Consider the following 26,919-nt stretch of genomic DNA (forward strand, 5'->3'; position numbering starts at 1 on the left):
CTAGAAATCACAAAGTCAAGGTAAGAGAAAAACAAAAGAAGAAGACGAGGAGTTACGCCAGTGTGTTGTGACTGTGTATAGGGCTGAGAGTAAACAAAACTGATCTGTGGAAGTAAAATGATTTTGTTTGAAACGTGTTATCTGAAGTAATTTTCCAGGTGGGGATAGTGTGTGTTTTTGGCGAATAGTTTATTTTTTAATTTCATTTATGCGATCAGTTTATCCTCGCATATGTTTTGCAGGATTTCCTAAGAGATAAAACGGTTCATACCTTAAAGACACTCTTTTGTAGCCAGTTCTTTCTTAATTCCTCTTTCACCAACTATCGTCCCCTGTCCTAGACATTCCAAATATTATTCACTATGCTAACCGTTTTGCCTTATTGCCATCGTATATATGTCTTACTTCCACACCTTTTCAGAATGATCTCCTTAACCTACATGCAATTCTTTCCGTCGACTCTCAAACTTCTCACATACGTCGTACGTAACAGATAACAGCCAGTTTCCCTGCCTATAACTCTCTCAGTCAGAATGGTGGTACCAATTACCTCTCCGTGTGTCCTCAGATATGTTTATGTGCTTATGTATTCTTACAGTTTCTCTGCTGTCATTCCTTTCATTCACCTGTAGTACTTCTGCAAGCTTCCTCGAGAGAGAACTGAACCTATCTCTTGCCTTCCGTTTTGACAGGAGAGAAATCTTGAACGCAAGGGTGACCAGCTACTTCATAATCTATAGGCGTACTTCGCGTGTGTTTTACGGACACATGCTGCGTAAGCATGTGGCGTATTTCTAGCGGAACTTTCACCTTCCCTGACAATCCTATTTCACACGTGTCTATTGCGGCGTATTAACGTAATAGTTAATCGTGTAATGAAGCCGCTCTCCTGCTAATTATAGAAGTTTATGCTTCTTATTTGCCACTACTCTTAAAGACGCTTAATAACTCTGACTGAAAATGAAGCAAAACAATAAATGAAAAATGATCTCACTCGTATTTCTTTCCTTTCAGAACCGTTACTCATCAAAGGCCCCAAGACTTCAAAATCGCCATCATGAACTTCAAAGTCGTGAGTATCTGATGACCTTGTTTCTTGTTTATAAGATTGTGTACAAACACGCCGCAGACCAACAATTAATAGGACTCTTTTAGTGCAATAAACTGTAACGTATTATTTCATCGGCGCTATATGATTAATTATCCTATAAAACTACGAATGGTACGACGTACCTGTAATTAACTAAAAGGGTTCTTAAAAATAACAAATTGAGGATAAGTCAGCTTACCGTACTATGAACAAGTCCGAGCCTCATGGTCTAAGCCGACGTTTTCTTGTCAGCCAACCACAAGGCGTAAAAACAAAATGTTGACACCTAATTCCAGTGTAACAGCTGATGTTGACAGCAGAATATTTCGCGTCCTCACTGCTCCGTCCACTGTATGATTCTACTTACAGTCCACTTCAAAGATTTACATTTACAAAGCTATTAGGTAAAGATAGATTGCGGAAAATGCAGTCCATTTTGTAAACATTAGAAGGGTCTGAGAGGTCGTGAATAAGTTCCTTCGAACAGAGGTAGTTTCAAGATGTTACACCAGTTAAACTAACAATTCAGGAAACAGCGTCGTCATCACAAAATAGCTTTAATAAAAAATACCAATTTATCAGTAACTCAATGATAGTTTACATTTGATCGAGTCTTGTATCATAGTTTAAAGTTACTACCTGATATATCTTAAACAGTTTAAAGCATCCCATTTCTAGACCCACTCGCTAATCTTGGTGTAGTGAATTACGTAACTATCACCCTATTGTTCGGTGCTGGGGACGTTTTCTGTGACTTTACCGATCAGTAGGCCTAGACAATTTTTTTTTATATACCGCAGCCAAGATCAACGAAAGAAACCAGTTACCAACTGGTGGCTTTCTACTGTTTATTGTTAATTCTCTAAACTGTAAAGGTATACTTTAAATAAGGTTTTAAATTGATAAGAGTTGTGATTTTAGGTTTGTGTCGTGTTTGTGGTCTCTCTCTCTCTCTCTACACACATACATATATATATATATATATATATATATACTATATATATATATATATATATATATATATATATATATATATATATATATATATATATATATATATATATATATATATACATATCTAATAAAAGGAGCCCATAAAACACCAAAATATAGAGAGAAAAGTACTATATTTCAGAGACTGCTGTCTCCCTCTTCTACATTTTTACCAGTCATATATATATATATATATATATATATATATATATATATATATATATATATATATATACAGACACACACACACGCACACACACACACACACACACACACAATATATATATATATATATATATATATATATATATATATATATATATATATATATATTGTTTTATAGAAAAAGATAACTTTGGCTAAGTACCTGAAAGTTAAACTTCCCAAGTTATTTGAATAAACTTTCAAATGGTAGCTACCATTGTCAGGATACCCCAACCTTTCCCCGTTGAATATTTTACCAAATATGGTCAGTAGCTTTGAAATGATTGATTCTGCAGCTGTGGGTGATACTCCTCGTGATGGTGGTCAGCTTCGTTTCCGTCGATGCCCAGATCCTCAACATGGACCGTAGAAAGTTCCCTGGCGAGCGGCGTTTCGGTGCCACCCGCTACAAAATGCACACATTCGGCAGCCATGGTTACCAGGACCTCCCCAGTGAGTTTCTTCCTCTCGTTTACATTCTTCCTTCCTTTTCTTATGGTTACCAGAATCTCCCGAGTGGGTTTCTTTCTCTCGTTTACATTATTCCTTCAGTGTCTCATTTCTACCTACCTGTATTTTTAAATTTTGCTGTAGTATTAGTTCTCACTTTCCCCCTTTCTCTTGTTATCCAAATTCTTGATGGTTCTGCTCTTTGGACATTCTTCTGTCTTTCTGTCTTGACTGTGTTACATATCTTCCGTCTTTCATCTTAACTGTCTTCGACTTTTTAAAACCTTCTGGTTTTTGCTTTCAAGTTTGAAGTCTATTTCACTGTCCAAAGGAAGTTGTCAGTATGAAAAGGTATCATATTTGTATAGAAATATATTTGGGTTAAAAGAAGTGCAGATTATTTAAGCCTAAAACTCGCACAGGGCTTGGGGCAAAGATTTCAGCTGACAACTTTTGTGAATTTTTGGTTTTGGCCAAATATAAATATGTAGACCAGTGCACATTCCTTAGAATGACGAAGGTATTAACTTATAGGTTAAATTCTACTCAGGAAAAGTCTCTTGAATTATTGTAAAATTATTGTAAAACTCTTAAAAATAATTAGAAAATGGTGAAGTTACTTTGGTTCTCAGGAAGGTTTTGTAACAAGTTATGTTAAATGGATTTGGAAGTTTAGGCAACAGGAACTCCTCGTTAAAATGCTGATGCCTCGGTTTCTTACAGGACAAAGTTAAGTGTGGACCTAGACCATCCGATCAGTGAAGGGCAACCGTTCTCGTTACTGCCAACGGGATTCCTGGCCACTTCCAACGTTTCAAGAGGACGCCGTCACGTCAACTTTCGCTGGCTTCCAAACTAACGCTGAAACGGCAGATATCATATCTAAACCCTCTTGTTTTTGTTTTGTTGGCGCTATTTAAACTCCCAAGAGATAATCTATGTATATGCCAATGAAAAAACGTTATCTTTTTCAAGAGGATTTGCTGTCATTGTCACAGATATTTATTAAAACTATTTATTCTCCTTGTTTGGACATTTACACGATAAGCACAACCATTCAAGGGCATCCTATGGTGATTTATTTTTGTATCGAAAATATAACAAGGGAATGTTTGTGCTGATTAGCTTTTTCTTTTGTGCGTGAACCAAGCATATCGACGTAAACTAACAGTTGTAGTTTAAGTTGATTTAACATTAAGTAACTTAATCGGAGGGTTAATAACGTATAGTCACTTTTGAAGTTTTAGGGCACTAATTCTCTCTTTGTTCAGTAAAGATAAAGGAAATCCAATGTAAATCTAAATAAAATGTAAATTCAGACAACTGGTTTTCACTCTCAGTTCTGACTAAATTTTTAATATATTTTTACCTGTTGACGTTCACTTGAAGTCAGTGTTATTCAATATAATTTTCCTATGATTACAGATATCAAGTTTTTTTTATAGTTATGGTAATTGGTATTAATGATTCTTTCTAGAATCATATATTGCTTTTTAATGTATATACAATATACATACATACATACATATATATGTATATATAAATACATATATACATGCATGTATACATACATTCAAACACACAAACAAAGCCATTTGTAGTTAGTAATCTTTGTTCATTCTTGCAATAGATAAGAATGACTTTGATTTGCAAAGTTCGACATCCCAAAGCATAACAAAATTTGGTGATTTTGTCCCTGGTCACAATCTATCGAGATTCCATATTGAATGACTACTTTGTTTTTGTTTTTGTTTATCCTACGTTGTGTTATATTTCCCGCTAAAATTTTCCCATTTCTGACGCTGCATCACTAGTGTAGTTAGCGTAAGGTTTACATGTTGAATCGCTCTTGGCTATTATTGAAAATCTTAGTTGCCCCACCGCTTGGCATGTATGCATCAAATCTAGAAATCTATCGGTAGATCTGACAATAAAAGAGCCAGTTCGTTTACTCACACGATATCTAATTAAGGTGAGCTACTGTGGGGATGTCTGGAAGCACTAAGCTAATTTCTGCACGGCCATCAGTTCATTCCTGTAAAACCTTCAGATTTATATTTTATTGCAATATTTAATTACTGGTATATTATGGTACTTCTATTTCATTATTTTTCCCTTTTTTACCTTTCGTGTTGATTAACAAATTGAACCGCTTTGCACACTGCTAGAAATATTTGCAAAAGGTATGAGCCAAGGTCAAAGGAGGTGGGCGTTGCTTCCCATTTGTTTTTTTTTATTGTGGTTTTTCAGACAAGTTTTTACTTTCAATCTATTGCTTGGTCATACGGTGTAATCACAAGTAAATTATTTACGCGTGACTGTGCTTCTTGTTCTGTGATATTTAACCACAAGTGCGTAAATGTTTTTCAATGTTTTGTGGCTGTTTCATAGGTTTAGGGAGTCTCATGAAACTAAGGTTAATTCACTCGATCATTTCAAAATCTTAAAGTTATGCACACACACACATATTTTAAATCACGAAGAAAAATAACGTGATGCTTATATGAGCAAAGTTACAGCCACGAAGAAAAATTGAAACACAGGAGATGCTAAGTACTTTCGTCTTATTACCAAGACATGGTCACAGCAATTATAGATACACAGAAGCAAGGGGGCCAATATAAATGATGGGTACAAGTCATAAGGGAATACAAAAAGGTCGGGAGGTCACAGAACGGTCAACAGATAAAAACCGAAATCTACTCTTTGGTAATCCTCTTTATTCTATCTTTCAATTCCTTCTGGAACTAATGTTTTATGACCGGGTCAAAAGAAAACAATCCTTGACTTACATTGAAATTATTCATCCAGGTTAACTGAATTAAAACATATTCTAACAAGTTCCCTGAAAAAGTTTCGTTACAACGTGGCAATATTTAGCTTGGCGTCCAGTGTGTTCTGTGGGACTTTTCACTTAAGTGCAAAAATAAAGCATTATTTGTCTGACCTGTTCTTACTGAGTATTTGTGTTGTATTAATCTGATGCTTCATTCTTGACTGGTCTGACCTCAGTAAAATAAATCACAATACATACATAGAATTTTGTATACAATATGTATTGCTATCTTTTCGGGGGCTATTTTTATACGAATGTTTTTTACGTTAATATATAAGAAAAAATCGGAAAAAAGAGCCCTCAGACACCCTTTGCTTGCCCCATTTTAATGGATTTGAAGCAGTAAACCTTTTTTAAAATTGTTTAATATAAATATATCTGTTGACCGTTCTATGACCTCCCGACCTTTTTGAATTCCCTTATGACTTGTGCCCACCATATATATAAGCATTGTTTCTGTGTATCATTAGCTGCTGTGACCATGGCTTGGTAATAAGACGAAATTACTTACCATCTCCAGTGTTTCAGTTTTTCTTCGTGGCTGTAACTTTGTTCATTTATATATATATATATATAATATATATCATATATATATATATATAGATATTATTCTATATATATAAAGGTTTTTTTGCCACGAAGGAAAAAATGAAAAAGCGAGATAGCCAAGTACTTTCGGTCCTATTCGGACCCTTTACTGAGGCAAACTGATTTTACAAAGAACACCATAGTCAAAAGAAGGCTTAATATACAAACTGACACTACCAGATTAGCCATAAGGGCGATTTTCACTCTACAGAGAGGAGGAGTCGCCATAGGCTAGCCACACCTTGAAGGATACCCGCAGTAAACAAGTGATTCTTCCAGAAAACAGTACATTTTGAAAACAACACGGGAGCATAAACAATTTAATATCATGAATTTTTACACAAATTTTCCCAACAAAAATTATTATTAATGAAAAGACGAAAGAAAATATAAATATATATATATCGAGCAAGAGTAAGAGGGAGAGAATATCAGAACCAGAGAGAAGAGAGAGACGAGAGAGAGAGAGAGAGGAGAGGAGAGAGAGAGGAGAGAAATAATAACCTATATACATGTGGGACTAATTTATTAGTTGTTCATTTATTTTGAGGTCCTTCATAAACATCTTACAAATATATGGGTCCAAATGGTACATTCCCAGACTAAGATTTAGGTTGTTTTTATTAGTGATTTGTATAATTGCCGATTCCAGTAAATTTCTTGAAACATAATCATTAGATCTAGCAATTACCGAGGTATCACCCCAATTAATACAATGAGATTTTTCACTCCGATGGATAAACAGTGCATTTGAAGTCTGGGCTGTTCTAACTGAATACATATGCTGCTTAATCCGAACACATAAATTTTTACGTAAAACGATGGGCAATCCTTACAAGGAATTTCGTAAATGATGTTGTTATTTGTTACGGGACTATTCTTAATTAGCATATCTTTAATGGTATTGTTATAAGAGAACACTACATTAACATTAAACGATTTAAATATTGATTTTATGGTTTCAAATCCACGAAAATAAGGTAAGCTAAGTACATTTTTAGGCATTTCTTTTTCATTAATAGCAACATTATAAAACTTTTTATGAGCTTTTTGATAACATAAATCAATTAAATGAGGTGGGTAGCAGAGATCGTTTCCTATCTTTTTTATGTATTCTATTTCTTGGTCCAGGTATTGTGGACTCGTGATACGCAAAGCGCGTAGGAACATAGAAGAAAAAATTGAAATTTTAAATATTAATATATATATATATATATATAATATATATATATATATATATATATATATACTATATATATGTTATATAAAAAGAGGGATGTATTAAGACTATATGTTTAAGACACCGTTGTAAGGTGAGATGCTGTACCTTTCTTAGAATGTAGGGAGTCATCATTTTAACTTCCCATGGAGACACACAGTGCCCGAAGTGACAAGCTTAGGAAATGCTGATGTATCTTATTGGGTGGCGTGATGTCGAGATCAGTGCCATGTCCTGTCGCTATAAGCGGTGGCAGAGGTGCCTTCTGAAACTGGTTATAGGCAGTTATTTGGGCGTGAACAATTTGTGTGAGTTCATGCGTTCGTGCGAACTTTTTCCCTACATAACGAGAAAGTAAGGTAACCAAGATGAGAGATTGCTACAGAGTCGGCAGAGCCAAGATGGTTTCTCCGAACAGTACTTTTTGTAAAGTGTGTGTGAATACTGTGTTTAAAGGGTAAGCATACGTATTCTTTGGCCAAAAGTGTGGCTTGATTGTATTTTGAATATTTATTTCAAAGATGTTCTATTTCATATGATCTTTTGATTTTAATTTATAATCTTGTGCTTATCGAGGTGTTCTCCTGTCTTCTAACAGGCGATTCTGAGAAAGGGGAACTGAATATGGTGACTTAATTGATATAGGAACTTAACTAATGTTTCATGGTGTTACTGTACTATGACTATGCCTAGTTTTGTGACTAAGACAATGTTGGTTATTGTAGTAGAAATATGGAGTGGGCTATCTGAGTTCAATCTTTTATTTAGATTAGATTAGATTATAAAATTTTTGGCCCATAGCCAAGCGCCGGAGCCGAGGGGCCATTCAGCGCATATATATCTTAAGAATAAAAAAAGTCACTGTCGCACAAACAAACATACACACAACCGATCTAACATACAAATCATTCATTCATAAAAACCAAACAAGAAACCTAAAACAATTAAGAGAAAATTACATTTCATAAAAAAGACCAATATTTTTTTAAAATGTCATAATTTGCTCTGCCTGAGCACCTTCACCTAAAATATCGGCAAGAGTCTTATTTGCCAGCAAACAAGATCTACGTTTGTTTTCAAAATGAGGGCACTCCACCAAAATATGCACCACAGTCAAATCCACATGACAGGTGGAACAGCGAGGAACCTGCCTATCCGCTCCACTCGTCATTAGATACCCGTGAGTATATTTAGTGTGGCCAATACGTAATCTAGCTAAAACTATCTCAGACCTTCTATCCATCCGGCTATGAGGCCAAGGATGAACATAAGGCCTAATCGACTTTAATTTAAGATTATTATCTAAAGTAGACCAGTGGGCCTGCCACTGGTCTCTACAATAAAATCAAATGGTACTTTTAGAATCGGAAACAGGGACGCCCATGTTGGAAATGTGCCTAAGCCTAGTTGCAGCCTTAGCAGCAGCGTCGGCTCGCTCATTCCCAACAATTCCAACATGGGACGGAGCCCAACAAAACCTAACAGAAAATCCTCTTCTATTAATTAAAAGATAAAACGAATCTAGTACTTCTTGCACTAAAGGGTGGCAAGAGACTAGGCTTGTAAGAAAAGATAAAACACTCAAAGAGTCGGTAAAAATGGTAAAAACCTTGTTACTAGAAGAATATAAAAAATACATTTAAGAGCAGTCAAAACTGCCAGCAGTTCAGCTGTAAAAACAGAGGAATTAGATGGAAGCTTCTTTTTAATGATATTATCACTAGTCACTACAGAGCAACAAACACCATCAGAACTCTTCGAGCCATCAGTATATATATGATGAGAATCACCATGTTCAAAAGCATGATCCAAGAAACTTGCCCTCAACTGATCACCAGAACTGTTGCTCCTGCTGTCCCTAATTGGGCAGATTTCTAAGCGTGGCCTATTCCAAGGAGGAAACTTTGAGAGCGAAATTTCAGCTACTGCAGGGGGTAGTAATCCCACCTCCCTGGCAGAGCTTGCTAGTCGAACTTCAAGCGGCTTTGTTATAGTTAGGGTTTAGCTTTGACCTAAGTACTCTTGATATGACTCTCAAGCCTAATTCCTCCCTACGGATAAATAGTTGGGGAAAACCTGACTCAACATATAGGCTTTCTACTGGAGAAGTTCTATAGGCTCCCGTACAAATACGTAAAGCCAAATTATGGACAACATCTAATTTCTGCAGTGTTGTCTTGCATGCACAACCATAAACTTGACAACCATACTCAATTTTGCTCAGGCATAAAACCTGGTACATCCTCAAAAGGGTAATTCGATCTGCCCCCCAATTAAAATTAGACACAACTTTTAGAATATTAAGACGAAGCTTCACGTCACATACAACTTCATTAACATGTTGATTAAAAGTTAATTTCTTATCAATGTAACACCTAGATACTTAATGCTATCTTCATAAGGTAAAATCGAATCATTTAAAAACAGTGTAGGGATCTCTTCCACTCTTCTTAATCGGCAAAATCGTATAGCTTTGGTTTTTTCTTGTGAAAATTTGAACCCTTTAGCACTGGCCCATAATGTTGAAGCATTAATAGCAGTCTGGATCTTTTGACAAGCTTCGACAGCTGTAGACTTGCTACAGATTATTGCATAATCATCAGCAAAGGCCAGACCATGCACCCCAACAGGAACTTGTTCTAGTAGGCCGTTGACAGCTACATTAAAGAGTGTTGGACTAAAGACGCTTCCCTGAGGTAACCCTTCTTCTTGAGGGTAAGCAGAAGAAATGTAAGAGCCCACTCTTACTTTCAAGTAACGTTCTGACAAAAAATCTTTAAGACAATGGAACAAATTACCCACAACACCCAACTCTACAAGTTGCAAAAGGATACCCCCTCGCCAGGTAGTGTCGTAGGCTTTTTCTAGGTCAAAGAACACTGCAACAGTCTGGTTTTGCACAGCAAAAGCATTCTGTATCTCCCGAGTAAGGAACATCAAAGGGTCAAAAGTACTTCTATTTTTCCTAAAGCCAAACTGCCGATTAGATAAAAGATTCTTTGAATCCAAATACCACACAAGTCAAGCATTGACTATCCTCTCATAAATCTTGCTAACACAACTAGTCAGAGCAATTGGCCTATAATTCTTAGGAAGGAAGGAATCTTTAAAAAGTTTTAAAACAGGTACAATAATCGATATCTTCCAAGACTCTGGTGAAGTTCCTGAAAGCCAAAAACTGTTTAAAATGTCTAAAAGAAATTGTTTTGTACTTCTAGGCAGATTAAAAATCATTGAGTACAGTATATCATCTTCCCAAGATGTTGGGGAAGATAACGATGTGGCGGGATCACAAAAACAAGTAACCTCCCCACATAAACTTAACCTGTCTGGCTATCAAACCCACCCTCAATCACACTTTCCACTTAACACTAAAAAACACAGCAGGACAATTGCCCCAATACCTACATACAGAACAAAAAACACAAACAGGTACTCACCGCTGGCTTCTGATACCTAGGACTAGGCTGTGCTGTCGTCCACTGGATATAGGCTATAGGCTAGCCAACACACAACCACCGCCGACAACCAAACACAAATCAACCACCCGGGACCCACAACCCCACAAAAACTCAATAACCCAACGACTAAATGCAGATGAACACCAACCGACTGAAAAAACACGACAACCACACGACTTACAGCAGTACAACAACCCGCCAAAACCAACCCTGCCCCAACCACCACTAACAGACACCGAAAATGCACCACCAACCTTCTTAACCTCACCACAACCAGACAGACACACGCACAACAACTTCACAACCCCAAAATCTATCAAATAACACCCAAACAACGAAACACCAAAGGAAAACTGCTGCCAAAACCAACACTGACTTGACCAGACGCTTCACTGTTTACAACACTCGTAACAGCCTTCCATTGACTACCTACAGAGTGCCACAACAGACATGCTTCCGACCGCCATCTAACCACTCCCATTCATTCTTCCACCAGTCTCTCTCTCTCTCTCTCTCTCACACAACCTTTGGAGATGTTGTCAAATATAAACTAAAATTACTCCTCCATAACGAGATTGCATGATCCAATTCTTTCATGGTGAAAGGAAGATTATACGACTCTAAATTTAAACTAACAGCAGGAACAACCGTGGTACCGTCCCTGATATTCCTGAATACAGGAGAGTAATGTAGGGCACTAGATATATTGGAGAAATGCCTACCAAAGGTTTCTGCAACTTCTCCAGAATCAGATATGAGGAAGTCATCAATTTTCAATATAGGCAAGGGAGGTGGAGAAAATTTCCCTTGCAGCTTTCGGATTCTGTTCCAGACTAATGACATAGGGGAATCATATTTTAATTCACTTACATATCTGATAAACGATTCCCTCTTTGCTTGCTTAAATGTTTTCTTTTGCTTCGCAAGAGCTCTTTTATAGATAATTTTATTGACCAAGCAAGGAAATCTACGATATCTCTTGTAGCAAGTTGTTGTTATCTTTCAGCTCAAGGCGCATGCATCCCTCCACCAAGGTACTAGAGGACGCCGAGGTTTACCAGAAGTTCGAGGAATAGACAGCATGGCACCACACAGCAATATACTGATTAAATAGTCATAAGCACATGTTAGGCTCTGAAAATCTTTTATATCTTGATCAACTTCAGTAGATTTTTTGAATAATCCCCAGTCAGCCTCCCATACCTTCCATTTTGGTAAACATGGAGATGGAATATTTTTCATAAACTTTAAGTGAATGGGCCAATGATCACTGCCATGATCATTCTGGTCTACTACCCACTGGTAATCTAACCTCAAAGACGAAGAGCAGATAGTGAGGTCAATGGCTGAGTCAGTATTATGAAAAACATCATGTCTTGTAGGGGAACCATCATTCATTAAAGTGATGTCATTTTAAGTCAAGCAGCTGTTCTATTATTAAACTCCACCGGTCGCAGTTTGGCTCTCCCCAGAGGGTGTGTTTGGCATTAAAATCCCCCATCAGAATGAAGGGTTTAAGAAGCTGGTCTATCAACGTCTGTAGATCGGTTAATTCTAGCTGACGGGGATTACCCTGCGCATCCTGCAATCTATTTTCCAATGGTGGATCAAGGTAGAGAGAACAAATTGTGATCCATTTATAATTGAAAATTTGAACTGCACAAGCCTGCAACACAGTGTTCAATTGAACAACTCTGTGATTAACACACTTACGGACTATGATGCCTGTGCCTCCCTGAGCACGTACACCTATCAGGGGTGGAGGCCTATGAAATGAATAATTCATACCCACGTTGGGAGTGTGCTCTCCCAACTTTGTCTCTTGTAGACACATCGCAGATAGATTATGTTCCTTAAACAGAACCCGAACTTGCTCTCTATTTGGTATAAAGCCTAGGATGTTCCATTGCATGAGAGCCATTATTTAGAGGATGGGATCTTTAAATTTTCTACCAATTTAGGAATCTGTGTCCTGGTGAGAGATATCTTATCAGTTTTACCAGAACTGCTTGATCTAGATCTAGGTGTTATAGATCTTTTAGATGGTGGGCCTTCACTTGCCCTTCCAGTTTTGTTTTTATTTTTCCTATGATGGCTGAGTGACCGAGAATGAGGCGAAGAGGGAGAAAGGGCCCTCTTCTGACGAATAAAGAGGGCCTCCATCTCCTCACCGTCATCTCCACTGTGCACTGTAATGTCAGGATCAGGTGAGGGCTCAATGTCAGGCAATGTCCCTGACACAGAGAAGTCGTCATCATATTGAGACCTGGCTTGAACCCTTGAACCAACAGGGTCCCCTGGCTTGACCAGAGTCTCTGCAACATGGGAAACCCCACCAGGGGGGGCATGGGAAGCCCCACCAGGGTGGCCATGGGAGGCCCCACCAGGGGGGGCATGAGAAGCCCCACCAGGGGGGCATGGGAGGCCCCACCAGGGGGAGCACGGGAAGCCCCAACAGAGGGGCCACGGGGTGCCCCACCAGAGGGAGTGTGGAAAACCCCACCAGAAAGGGCACCGGGGAGCCCCACCAGAAGGGGCATCAGAAGAAGCGGTATTCAACTGTTGTGCCTTCAAGGCATCTGAATAGGTTTTCCTGCCCAACAGCTTCTTGGCCTGTCCCACACTGATGTGTTCAGCAATAGATTTAAGTAATGCCTCTTGTTCTTTTTTGAATGCACTACATTTCTTATCACGGGCTCGAAGTTCACCCTTACAGTTTACGCAAATTACCGGTCCAGAACATTCCTCGTGCTCAGGCTGACCACAGGATTCACAGAGTTTATTTCTGGTACAAACGTTAGAGGAGTGTCCAAAACCAAAACATTTAAAGCACTGGAGTATTCTCGGTCTATAAGGACGAACTTTCATGATTTCACTGTCAAGAATAATTTCAGATGGCAGGAAAGAACTTATAAATGTTAAAATAAGCATCAATGAGCTGGGCACTTTAAAAACCTTCCAAACCGCATCTGGGCACATTTCCAAAATTTCCTCCTCATCCATTTCATGTAAATCTTCATTAAAGATAACACCCTTCGCATAACTAAAATTATAGTGAGGTTTTACCTCTTTTACCATACCCTCAGGATCACGCTTCAAATTTAGGAGCATCACCGACTGAACATTGGTCTTGATATGAACTAAAAAACTATTATGCCCAAAGTGAGTTACTTCTGGGCTCCCAACATTGCCGATCTTATGGCTTACCAACCTTTTCACCTTGAAGAGGTTGCCTCTCTCACCATGCGTTGTGATAATTAACCACTTAGCTGGGTCTGGAGATCTGGAGATTTTACTTATTCTATTAGGATCTTTTATTTCATTTGGTGGTTTATAAATGTCAAGATACCTAGGGACCTCTTCTGCCTCTACAAGTCCAACACTCATAGAATCTGACCTAAATTCTCTAAAGGCTCTGTGAGCTTCCGATTCATTGTTGAAAATTATCCAGAATTCAAAAAAACCATAATTATTGCCAAGTTTATTTCGTAATTCTTTTATGTTCCCAAATTTACAAAATTCATTAAATATTGTGTCATAATTCCAATCTAAAGGGACTGGTTTCCCATGCAGAATGTTTGTAACAAGGAGCTCATTTGAAAAAGGCTCCAAAGTTACAATGGAGGAATTAACAGTTTTTTTCCTTTTCCTTATCCTCGCCTAAGGTCTAAATAATGTCGCCATAAGACGAAGAATTGATGATTCGTCCAGGTACTCCCCCACCCACCATGGAGCCACATTTAGTGGACAGTGTTATCCCATACAGGGCTGCCCTAGGGGTACCACCCAGATATACACCCCACCCTCAGTGCTTAAGGCGTCATGATGTCCATAGAGATCAGACCCAGCACTAAGAGCAGGGTTTGACATATAAACTTTCCCCTCGCTCGACCACGTTAGGTACTCGAGTTCTACAGGTGAGGTGGCATGCCAACCATCCTCACCCTCCATCAAATCTAATGAACAAGTCCAAATCATGTCCAAAACCAATCCAAAAGTCATCAACATAAAATCCGTACCTTATAGGGGGAGGAAGCAGAAGGATGAAACGCAATCTTTTATTTAATCTTTTTGTTAAGAACCTGAGTCATTTAGTTAATGCTTTGCTCTTAAATAAATGTATTTTTGTAAGTTCATCAGGCTGATTTAATTGCCCTGGGTAATGGAGAGGAGAGAGAGAGAGAGAGAGAGAGAGAGAAGAGAGAGAGCTGATGAGAGAGAGAGATGTTGTGTGGAGAGAGGGGGATGGAGAGAGAGAGAAGGAAAGAGTGGGGGGTGTTAGTGTTGGAGTGAGAGAAAACGGGGTGTTAGCCAGTGCCTTAGACGCACGACCATAGCTCCAGATCCTTTTAAGAAGTACCGAAATTAGAATCACGGTAATATATATATATATATAGATATATATATATATATATATATATATATATGTATGTTGTATGTATATATGTAGGTATGTATGATGTATGTATGTATATATATATATATATATATATATATATATATATATATATATATATAGTGTACGAAGTGCCAAGTATCTGGTTACCATTCATTAATTGTTACCTCACAAAAGCCAGACACCTGAACCCTCGTCACAGGTATTAAACGACTGAATACTCTAAAGGCAACTGTGATCCCTTAACACCTTACCAGTATTGCGGAGGTAATCTTTTAAGTAATTAAATTAATCAAGGGGCATCACTCCATCAACAACTTTAAAAGTCTAAGTATTTCCCTGATTTCAGAAGTCTAAGTACTTCCCTGGTTCTAAGTCACTTATAGTAAATTGAAGGAAAACAGATTAATCATCACTCTAAGTTTCTACCTACCATAAATATAATCATAATTAAATGCAAATATACTGGTGTAAAATAAAGAAACACTTATAAAAATTTTAAATACAAAAATTTATTATGAAACTCAAAATTTATAAGTGAAATTCACAATATTAGGGAAAATTACTGTTACTTGAAAACAAAGTAAAGTTTAATCAATTCTTGAATCAAATTAAGTAAAATTAATTAAAATTAATTTATCACAAAACTCAAGAAAATTAATTCAATTAAATTCAAAAGTGTTAGGCAATAATTGAAAATTTGAAATTAATTCACAAGTGCTAAACAATAATAAAACTTGAAAAGAATTCTAAGTAAATGCAAATTAATTCACAATTGTTAAATTTAATTAAATGTGCAACCGATTAAGCAATGAAAATAACTAAGTCAATTAAATTGTGAATGCAAATGAAAATACAGAAAAATGTGGACAATATCAAAATAAAAAGGCACACTTCAACAAGAAAATGAACAATTGCACAAAAATGAAACAAACACAAAACACAATAATTTGCAATGTATAAAAGTGTAAATCTTTTCACTCAAAACATTGTAACCATCAGCTTTTACCAAACCTTCGTAACCATCTGTTATTAGTTATTAGTTAACCACTGTTCCTATCCGTTATTAGTTTTTAGATATCAGTTGCAACTAATAAAAATATAACACACTTCCTTCAAAAAAATTCACTTTCACAAAAACCAGGAGCCGTTACAAAACAATGTTTGTTCAGATTCCACAAAAAACACTATTTAACACTAAACAAACTCTAAGAAATATTTAATATAAAATTCTTAAGTTATGAGTGACCATTCAATGAGTACGCAATCGTTACAATACTTTAAAAATCAAAAGTGCTATGCGATGGAGAGAGAGAGAGAGAGAGAGAGAGAGCGAGAGAGAGAGAGATGTGAACGTTTTGAGAATCTAAGCCCAAATGAAATTCTCTTCCTTACGGAAGCTGGACAGTGGATGACACAAAAACGTTTTTGGCAATAATGCTTCCAGAAGCTTCGAAATCTTACGCAACTTTACATACAAAATGTGTAATCTGCACGTGGCACTCGGCAAAGACATACACATATGAGACGATTCCTGTTTTAAAAAAAGATACATACTCGATTCGATCGACCGAAAGCAAGCAAAAGCCCTTATCTTACGTGATGACAGAATCTCAAAACACAAATGAAGTCTCGAGCTCGCTTATCAAATGTGTTGACAGATTAGGAAAGCAAACGGATCTCGCAGTTCCTCTAATCTCACAATGCTGACATAATAGGGAAACAATCGTAGTTTCAAATGGACAAAGAAAATCTCTCTCTTTATACATTCTACGTTATATATATACTTTTACAAAATGTAAAGCAAAATCTGAACACATTTTAAAACATCCTATCTCTAAGCTAACTAGGAATCTTAAGAAATGTTGCACAATTCTACATAACATTTTATACAGTCACACAGAGGAGATATATGCAGTTTTTGAAAGTAGCAATAATATATATATATATATATAATATATAGATAAATATAATATATACAGGAGAAGAGAGAGTATGAGAGAAGAGAGAGAGAGATGAGAGAGAGAGAGAGAGAGGGGCTCCGTGCTTCCATTTAAAATCTATTGTGAGCCTAAGCTGTGAATAATGTACATAGTAGTCACTGAACTACAGTGGTTCACTCTGCAAAGGAGAAGGGTGGGTGCTACCACCCGAAAGTAAAGGGAAGGGACGTATACATACACACACACGCGCGCGCGCGCGCGCATTTACGTAAACGAATACATGGAACAAAGATGTTTAATTGTCAGTAAATAACTGGACAAAATCACAAATAACCAGAGAGAGCCAAGGAAAACGACCCAAAATATTCACTGACACCGAAAGGTCGGATCAAAAGACAAAATCAGAATGCTCTCGTGTCCCGTCATTTCCCCGCGCCCATACTAAATAATTTCCGACGAGAAAAATACGCTCCTGGAATCCTAGAGTCCTCGCAAGAGAATCTCCACGCGTGCTTGCGCGCCTTGCATCAATGAGGCTGCGTTCTAGGTCGGGAGGGAAAAGTTTACATGGAATCCTTGACGACGATGATGCGACAGAAGTCACATCTGCGGTTAGTGACAGGTCGTACTATAATGCGTAGGAGAAATCAAAGTTTGAGTGAAAGTGCAGTTCCTGGGACCTGATTGGAAAAACCCAATCATTTCTCGGAACTGAGGTGCCTATTCAGGATGGTTGATTGTCGTCTTATTGAATTTGTATTGCTGTTTGTTTCTTTTTCTCGTTCTTTATTTTGGAGGACTGTGTCCTAGATAAGCAATAAGGACTTGTTCTTTCGAGAAAAAAGATAGAGAGATAAATAAATAAATAAATAAATAAATTAATTAATTAATTAACTAACTGATTAATCAATAAATCAAAACTGGTATGAGGTCAAGATATGTTATTAGATGTAGAGCCTTCGATTTGCAAAAAAAAAATTATATATATGTATATCTGTCGAAATAATAGGGCAAGGGAAACGCACAAATAACAAAATAATAAATGAATAAATAAAAGACGAGATCAAATACAAATATGTGAATGAACAGAGCATAAATTAGACAAAATGATAAGGCACCATTCAGTAACAGGGTGTCCAAGATAGGTTGTTACTGGAGAATACCACTGAACCCAATGAAGAACTGAGAGCAGACATATATTGAAACTTAGCTAAACCAGATAATGATCAGATAGAGCTCCAGCTGAACCCCCTTTTCTCGGCTTTACGTACATCAATCTACTGATCCATTTATTTTAGTGATATATATATATATATATATATATATATATGTATATATATATATATATATATATACATATATATATATATATATATATATATATATATATATATCTGTTGTGTGTGTGTGTGTGTCTGTGTGAATCTTAGCACAGAAAATGCGAAAAGTTTAAAATTAAATCACGGCGCATAATCAGATACAACAGACTCGATTTTGACATAAAATTATATGCTAAAGCGAGTGTCTGACGCAAGGAGGGTCCTCCTTATTCGACACAAAAATAACGCTTGCAAAGTCAATTTCACATCTCGTATTCACAGAGACACAAGTCTGTTCTATTTAGGAATACGCTCGTTGACACCGGCTTGTGCCTTATTGGGAAGTCAACGAGGGCGTAAAATATGTATGTATAATAAAACGCCACTTGGCATCTTGGTGAGTGACCAAACCTATAAAATCAAGGGTCCAGCCCAGTCTCTACACAGTTGCTGCCTAGAAATCACATAGTCAAGGTAAGAAAAAAGCAGGAGGAGACGAAAAAGAAGAAGCTGGACAGTGGATGACACAAAAACGTTTTTGGCAATAATGCTTCCAGAAGCTTCGAAATCTTACGCAACTTTACATACAAAATGTGTAATTTGCACGTGGCACTCGGCAAAGACATACACATATGAGACGATTCTGTTAAAAAAAGACACATACTCGATTCGATCGACCGAAGCAAAAGCCCTTATCTTACGTGATGACAGAATCTCAAAACACAAATGAAGTCTCGAGCTCGCTTATCAAATGTGTTGACAGATTAGGAAAGCAAACGGATCTCGCAGTTCCTCTAATCTCACAATGCTGACATAATAGGGAAACAATCGTAGTTTCAAATGGACAAAGAAAATCTCTCTCTTTATACATTCTACGTTATATATATACTTTTACAAAATGTAAAGCAAAATCTGAACACATTTTAAAACATCCTATCTCTAAGCTAACTAGGAATCTTAAGAAATGTTGCACAATTCTACATAACATTTTATACAGTCACACAGAGGAGATATATGCATTTTGAAAGTAGCAATATATATATATATATATATATATATATATATATATATATAGAGAGAGAGAGAGAGAGAGAGAGAGAGAGAGAGAGAGAGAGAGAGAGAGAGGGGCTCCGTGCTTCCATTTAAAATCTATTGTGAGCCTAAGCTGTGAATAATGTACATAGTAGTCACTGAACTACAGTGGTTCACTCTGCAAAGGAGAAGGGTGGGTGCTACCAACCCGAAAGTAAAGGGAAGGGACGTATACATACACACACACGCGCGCGCGCGCGCGCATTTACGTAAACGAATACATGGAACAAAGATGTTTAATTGTCAGGTAAATAACTGGACAAAATCACAAATAACCAGAGAGAGCCAAGGAAAACGACCCAAAATATTCACTGACACCGAAAGGTCGGATCAAAGACAAAATCAGAATGCTCTCGTGTCCCGTCATTTCCCCGCGCCCATACTAAATAATTTCCGACGAGAAAAATACGCTCCTGGAATCCTAGAGTCCTCGCAAGAGAATCTCCACGCGTGCTTGCGCGCCTTGCATCAATGAGGCTGCGTTCTAGGTCGGGAGGGAAAAGTTTACATGGAATCCTTGACGACGATGATGCGACAGAAGTCACATCTGCGGTTAGTGACAGGTCGTACTATAATGCGTAGGAGAAATCAAAGTTTGAGTGAAAGTGCAGTTCCTGGGACCCTGATTGGAAAACCCAATCATTTCTCGGAACTGAGGTGTATTCAGGATGGTTGATTGTCGTCTTATTGAATTTGTATTGCTGTTTGTTTCTTTTTCTCGTTCTTTATTTTGGAGGACTGTGTCCTAGATAAGCAATAAGGACTTGTTCTTTCGAGGAAAAAGACAGAGAGATAAATAAATAAAATAAATAAATAAATTAATTAATTAATTAACTACTGATTAATCAAATAAATCAAAAACTGGTATGAGGTCAAGATATGTTATTAGATGTAGAGCCTTCGATTTGCAAAAAAAAAATTATATATATGTATATCTGTCGAAATAATAGGGCAAGGGAAACGCACAAATAACAAAATAATAAATGAATAAATAAAAGACGAGATCAAATACAAATATGTGAATGAACAGAGCATAAATTAGACAAAATGATAAGGCACCATTCAGTAACAGGGCGTCCAAGATAGGTTGTTACTGGAGAATACCACTGAACCCAATGAAGAACTGAGAGCAGACATATATTGAAACTTAGCTAAACCAGATAATGATCAGATAGAGCTCCGCTGCCCCTTTTAACCCCTTTTCTCGGCTTTACGTACATCAATCTACTGATCCCATTTATTTTAGTGATATATATATATCTATATATATATATATATATATATATATATATATTTATATATTATTATATATATATATATATATTATATATATATATATAGGTATATATATAATATATATAGATCTGTGTGTGTGTGTGTGTGTGGTGTCTGTGTGAATCTTAGCACAGAAAATGCGAAAAGTTTAAAATTAAATCACGGCGCATAATCAGATACAACAGACTCGATTTTGACATAAAATTATATGCTAAAGCGAGTGTCTGACGCAAGGAGGGTCCTCCTTATTCGACACAAAAATAACGCTTGCAAAGTCAATTTCACATCTCGTATTCACAGAGACACAAGTCTGTTCTATTTAGGAATACGCTCGTTGACACCGGCTTGTGCCTTATTGGGAAGTCAACGAGGGACGTAAAATATTGTATGGTATACAAACAAAAAACGCCACTTGGCATCTTGGTGAGTGACCAAACCTATAAAATCAAGGGTCCAGCCCAGTCTCTACACAGTTGCTGCCTAGAAATCACATAGTCAAGGTAAGAAAAAAGCAGGAGGAGACGAAAAAGAAGAAGAGGAGTTACGCCAGTGTGTTGTGACTGTGTACAGCTGAGAGTAAACAAAACTGATCTGTGGAAGTAAAATGATTTCGTTTGAAACTTGTGTTTCTGAAGTAATTTTCCAGGTGGAGATAGGGTGTGTTTTTGGCTAATAGTTGATTTTTTAATTTCATTTCTGCCTTCAGTTTATCTTCGCATACGTTTTGCATGCTTTCTTAAGATAAAACGGTTCATATTTTAAAGACATGTTTGAAATGTGATATATATATATATATATATATATATATATATATATATATATATATATCTATATATATATATATATATATATTTCTTTTATAGCCAGTGCTTTCTTAATTCCTTTTACACCAACTATAGTCCTCTGTTTTACACATTCCAGACATTATTCACTATGCTAACCGTTTTGCTTTATTCCCATCTTATGTCTTACTTCCTCACCTTTTCAGAATCTCCGTCGCATTCAGTATCAGAACTATACTTCTGTAAAGGAGACTGGGATCTATAATTTCCATTATTATAACTCCGTTTTCCAAGATTTACAATTTTGAGTCTACATTCACTCATTATATACACTGCCCATGCCTCCATACCTCTCCCATCTTAAGAAATATTCCACACTCTACCTTTCGAGTTTCCATTTACTCACGTAGCCTTCACTGTCCTTTTTAACCTTTCTCTTCTGACGAAAAAACTTTCAAACGCTTTCACTAGGCTCATGCAGTGTCTCTTCACAATCACCAATAACCAATATAAAAATCGCTCAGGTTCCATGAAGGAAAACTATATGATTTCTGAAACACAAGCTAGGTCTAAAATCAGTTACCCTCCTATCTGCGTAGCACTGCGTACTTCATAAAACCTTCTAATGCTCTAAATTGATTACCTCCCACCTCAAATATTGAGCAGAACATCCAAATCTTCTCTCTGTCAAGTCTTTGTCGGGTTTCCGGGTCCGTGTGAGCCACAAACAGCTTTTCCCTCGATTCTCACACTTCTCAAATACGTTGTACGTAACACATAACAGAGTTTCCCTGCCCAACTTACTTTCTCCACCAGAATGGTACCACGTTTATAAAGTTCATTGGCATCCCCACAAATACGCAAAAGGATAATGACTCGGTTCATTCTGTATAAGGGACACTGAAGTAATCCTATTTCTTTGAGTGAAACTGGCTGCGTTCAAGATGTCCTTTTGTGAAACACAAAATTGTTAGTAACATTTTATCCGTACTACGAGGGAATAAATTAATTCTTATAATTACTCTTCAGGGAACTTTGTTATGATATAAAAAATTGGCGGAATGGCATGGAATCTAAACTTTATGCCAAACGCCAAGTGCTGGGTCCTATGAGGCCATTCAGCGCTGAAAGGAGAAACCTTGAGAGTAAAGAACGTTTGAAAGATGTAACAGGAAGAAAACCTCAAAGCAGTTGCAATATGAAACAATCGTTGGGAGAGGGTTGAGGAAAGTAAGATGACAGAAAGAGAATATGAACGAAGGTGCAGTAAAAGGAATGAAATGGGTGCAGCTATGGGCCGAAGGGCTGTTGCGAATGGGCTGAAGTAATGCTCACTGGGTCTAAGATTAGTGGGTCGAGTACTCTCCTGCTGTGTGGTAAACCAACATCTGTTGAGAAGCTGTTTAAGTTTCTTTAGACCTGAAATGAATATTGTGACAATCACACATGGAAGTGCCGCGTGTAGGCTATTTGAATCTAAAACAAATTGTAGGTCAGGCGAGAGAGCATTTGTACATTGTGGACCAAGACTCTACAATAAAATATCGCCTGACGTGAAGACCATGCAAGATGTAAGCGAATTTTAAAAATAGAACTGAAGACTCTCCTATTCTGCAGGAGCTACGATACTGACGAGGAAAACACTAGACGACAATGATAAAATATAAGAAGCACCTTATTTTGAAAACGTACAAGGGCCCATCAGAGAGGGAATCGTCCCTGTGAGGGTCTGTCCTTTTAAAAGCGAACAAAGTGAAACGAAATGGGGTATACGGCGCTTTACCTGTGACTTGAATACCTTCAAAATTCAGGTGTTAATGACTCCTAGGCCCGCTCCCCTTTCAGTAGGGCATCGGTCTCTTATTCGGGGGAGAAACCCGGTATCCACGCGAATACTAATATTCGTCAGAAGGTTCTCGAGAGTATTGGGTACCCGTATGTGTCTGGATATTAATAGCTTCTCCAGTACTGTATAGGAGACTATTCTGTTAAAAAAGAAGACTGCTGGCTTTCTGCTGCTGATATGCAAGACACACACTCACATGACAGTTCTTCTCGTTGGTGAAGCAAGTGATATGCTAGTAACCACTGGTTTGTGGCGGATACGTATACATTTATACATACACACACAAGCACACATAAACGGGAGATAGAAAACGGAACCTTTCTCTTCCTTCCGTTGTGACAGGAGAGAAATGTTGAACGCAAGAGTGACCAGCTAGTACTTCATAATGTAGGCGTACTTCGTGCGCGTTTTATCTACGCATGTGGCGTATTTCTAGCGGAACTTTCACCCTGCCTGACATGGCTATCCCATACGTGTTGACAGAGGCGTATTAACCTAACAGTTATTTGTGTAATGAAGCAGCTCTCGGGCTAATTATAGAAGTTTATGCGTCTTATTTGCCATTCCTCATAAAGACGCTTAATTGCTGATTGACCGTGAACAAAACAATAAATAAAAAATGGACTTACTCGTATTTCTTTCCTTTCAGAACCGTTACTCATCAAAGGACCCAAGACTTCAAAATCGCCATCATGAACTTCAATGTCGTGAGTATCTGATGACCTTGTTTCCGTTTATAAGATTGGGTACAAACATGCCGCAGACCAACAATTAACAAAATTCTTTTAGTGCAATAAACTGTAACGTATTATTGGATCGGCGTTATTTATAAAAAATGATCCTATAACACTAGGAATGGTATGACGTACCTGTAATTAACCAGGATAAGTCAGCTTACCGTATGAACAAGTCCCAGCCTCATGGTCTAAGCCGACGCTTTCTAGACAGAAAATGATCGTATTTTTTTGACTTTTTGCAAAAGTTTGAAGTTATCATTGATTTAGCTGACGTAGATTGACACAACTGTTCAACGATTCACACCCGAAAGTCACTCGTATTGGCCATCAGCCAACCACAAGACGTAAAAACACAAAATGTTGACACCTAATTCCAGTGCAACAGCTAGTGCTAATGTTTTTTACAGCAGATTATTTCGCATCCTCACTGCTCCGTCCACTGTATGATTCTACTTACTATTCACTTTAAAGATTTAAGTTAACAAAGCTATTAGCAAAACAGAGACTGAGGAAAAATGCAGCCCATTTTGTAAACATGAGAAGGGTCTGAGAAGTCGTGAATAAGTTCCTTCGAACAGAGGTAGTTTCAAGCTGTAACAGCAGTTCACCCTAACAATCATTCAAGGAATGATTAATAGAAAATACCAATCTATCAGTAATCTAGTGAAAAGTTATTTTGTACAGTTTAAAGCATTCCGTTTCTAAACTCACTGATCTTGGTGTGGTGAATTACGTAATTGTCGCCCTATTGTTCGCTGCTGGGGCTGGTTTTTGTGATTTTACAGAGCGGTAGTCTTAGAATAAGATAATTTCCGACTATACATACATATATACATACGTACGTACATATATACATACACACACAGACACACACACTACACACACACACACACACACACACACACACACACACATATATATATATATATATATATATATATATATATATATATATATATATATATATGTATATATATTGTTCTATAGAAAATGACAACTTTGGCTAAGTACTACCTGGAAGTTGAGCCTCCCAAGTCGAAAGTATAAACTTTCAAACACTAGCTACCATCATCAGGATACCCCAACTTTTCCCCCCTAATATTTTACCCAATTACTCAGACTAACAGATATAATCAGTAGCTTTGTAATGATTAATTTTCCAGCTGTGGGTGATACTCCTCGTGATGGTGGTAAGCTTCGCTTTCGTCGACGGGCAGATCTTAAACATGAACCGTAGAAGGTTCCCTGGCGAGCGGCGTTTCGGGGCCACCCATTACAAAACACACTCATACGGCAGCCATGGTTACCAGAGCTATTCGAGTGAGTTTCTTTCTCTGTTTACATTCTTCCTTTAGTGTCTTATGGTTACCAGAACCTTCCGAGTGAGTTTCTTTCTCTGTTTACATTCTTCCTTCAGTGTCTCATGGTTACCAGAGCGATTCGAGTGAGTTTCTTTCTCTGTTTACATTCTTCCTTTAGTACCTCATGGTAACCAGAACCTTCCAACTGAGTTTCTTTCTCTGTTTACATTCTTCCTTCAGTGTCTCATGGTTATCAGAACCTTCCAACTGAGTTTCTTTCTCTGTTTACATTCTTCCTTCAGTGTCTCATGGTTACCAGAGCGATTCGAGTGAGTTTCTTTCTTTGTTTATATTCTTCCTTCAATTGATCATTTCTACCTGGCTCCATTGGTTAATTTTGCTCTAGTATTGGTTCTCACTTTTTTCTCTTGTTATCCAAATTCTTGATGGTTCTGCTCTTTGAACATTCTTTTGTCTTCCTGTCTTGACTGTGTTCCATATCTTCTGCCTCTTTATCTTACCTGTCTTTCACATCTTTGAGCATTCTCCTGTCTTTCGTCTGAACTGTTTTCTACTTTTTCTTTCTGGTTTTTGCATTCAGGTTTGAAAGGTTTATTCTATTGTCCAGAGGAAGTTGTCAAGATGAAAAGGCATCATGTTTGTATAGAAATATATTTGGTTTAAAAGCAGTGCAGATCATATTAAGGTAAAGCTCGTATAGAGGTTGTGGGCAAAAATATTTAGCTGACAACTTTTGTGATTTTTGGTTTTGGCCAAATATAAATATGTAGACCACTGCACATTTCCTAGAATGACAGCGATATTAAATTATAGGGTTAAATTATATGCAGAAAAGTTCTCTTGAATTGTTGTAAAACTCTTAAAAGTAATTGGGAAATGATGAAGTTACTTTGGTTCCCAGGAAGTTTTTGTAACAAATTATGTTAAATGGATTTAAAAGTTTGACCAACAGGAACTCCTCGTTTAATGCACATACCTCGTTCTTTTATTTTATTTTATTTATTTATTTTTACAGAGGGTTAAGTGTGGTCCTAAACCAACTGATCTGCGAAGGGCAGGGGTCCTCGTTGCTGCCAACGGGATTCATGGCCACTACCAACGCAGCAAGAGGACGCTGTCACGTGAATTTCCGCTGGCTTCCAAAACTAACACTGAAACGGCAGATAATATATTTAAACCTTCTTGTTTTTGTTTTGTTGAAGTTGTTTAAATCTCGGAGATAATTTATGTATATGCTAATGAAAGAAAAATGTATTTCTTTTTTTTCAAGAGCATCTGTTGTTATTGTCACAGATATTTATTAGAACTATTTAATCTCTTTGTTTGGATATTTTCACGGTAATCCTATGGTGATTTATTTTTGTAA

General features: G+C 37.2%; 2 long non-coding RNA genes across 4 annotated transcripts in view; one reads left to right on the plus strand and one right to left on the minus strand.

Annotated features, from left to right (window-relative positions):
• The window catches only part of LOC135195744 (uncharacterized), a 37,630-nt gene extending 35,968 nt beyond the window's left edge, over nucleotides 1-1,662 (minus strand). Inside the window, exon 1 of the long non-coding RNA XR_010310234.1 lies at nucleotides 1,290-1,662. This is a non-coding gene — a long non-coding RNA (uncharacterized LOC135195744). The remainder of the gene's footprint in view (nucleotides 1-1,289) is intronic.
• LOC135195743 (uncharacterized) overlaps nucleotides 1-26,919 on the plus strand; it is a 27,218-nt gene continuing 299 nt past the window's right edge. The window contains exons 1-5 of one of the 3 annotated variants that reach the window (XR_010310232.1): nucleotides 1-20; nucleotides 693-775; nucleotides 24,144-24,201; nucleotides 25,395-25,551; nucleotides 26,569-26,919. The exon at nucleotides 26,569-26,919 is cut by the window's right edge and continues 299 nt beyond it. This is a non-coding gene — a long non-coding RNA (uncharacterized LOC135195743). Of the gene's footprint in view, nucleotides 21-692; nucleotides 776-21,290; nucleotides 21,367-21,499; nucleotides 21,524-24,143; nucleotides 24,202-25,394; nucleotides 25,552-26,568 lie in introns of those variants that run through there. The other 2 variants (XR_010310231.1, XR_010310233.1) reach the window with 2 other exon arrangements.

The sequence above is a fragment of the Macrobrachium nipponense genome, chromosome 16, assembly GCF_015104395.2.
Source record: "Macrobrachium nipponense isolate FS-2020 chromosome 16, ASM1510439v2, whole genome shotgun sequence".
Taxonomy (NCBI): domain Eukaryota; kingdom Metazoa; phylum Arthropoda; class Malacostraca; order Decapoda; family Palaemonidae; genus Macrobrachium; species Macrobrachium nipponense.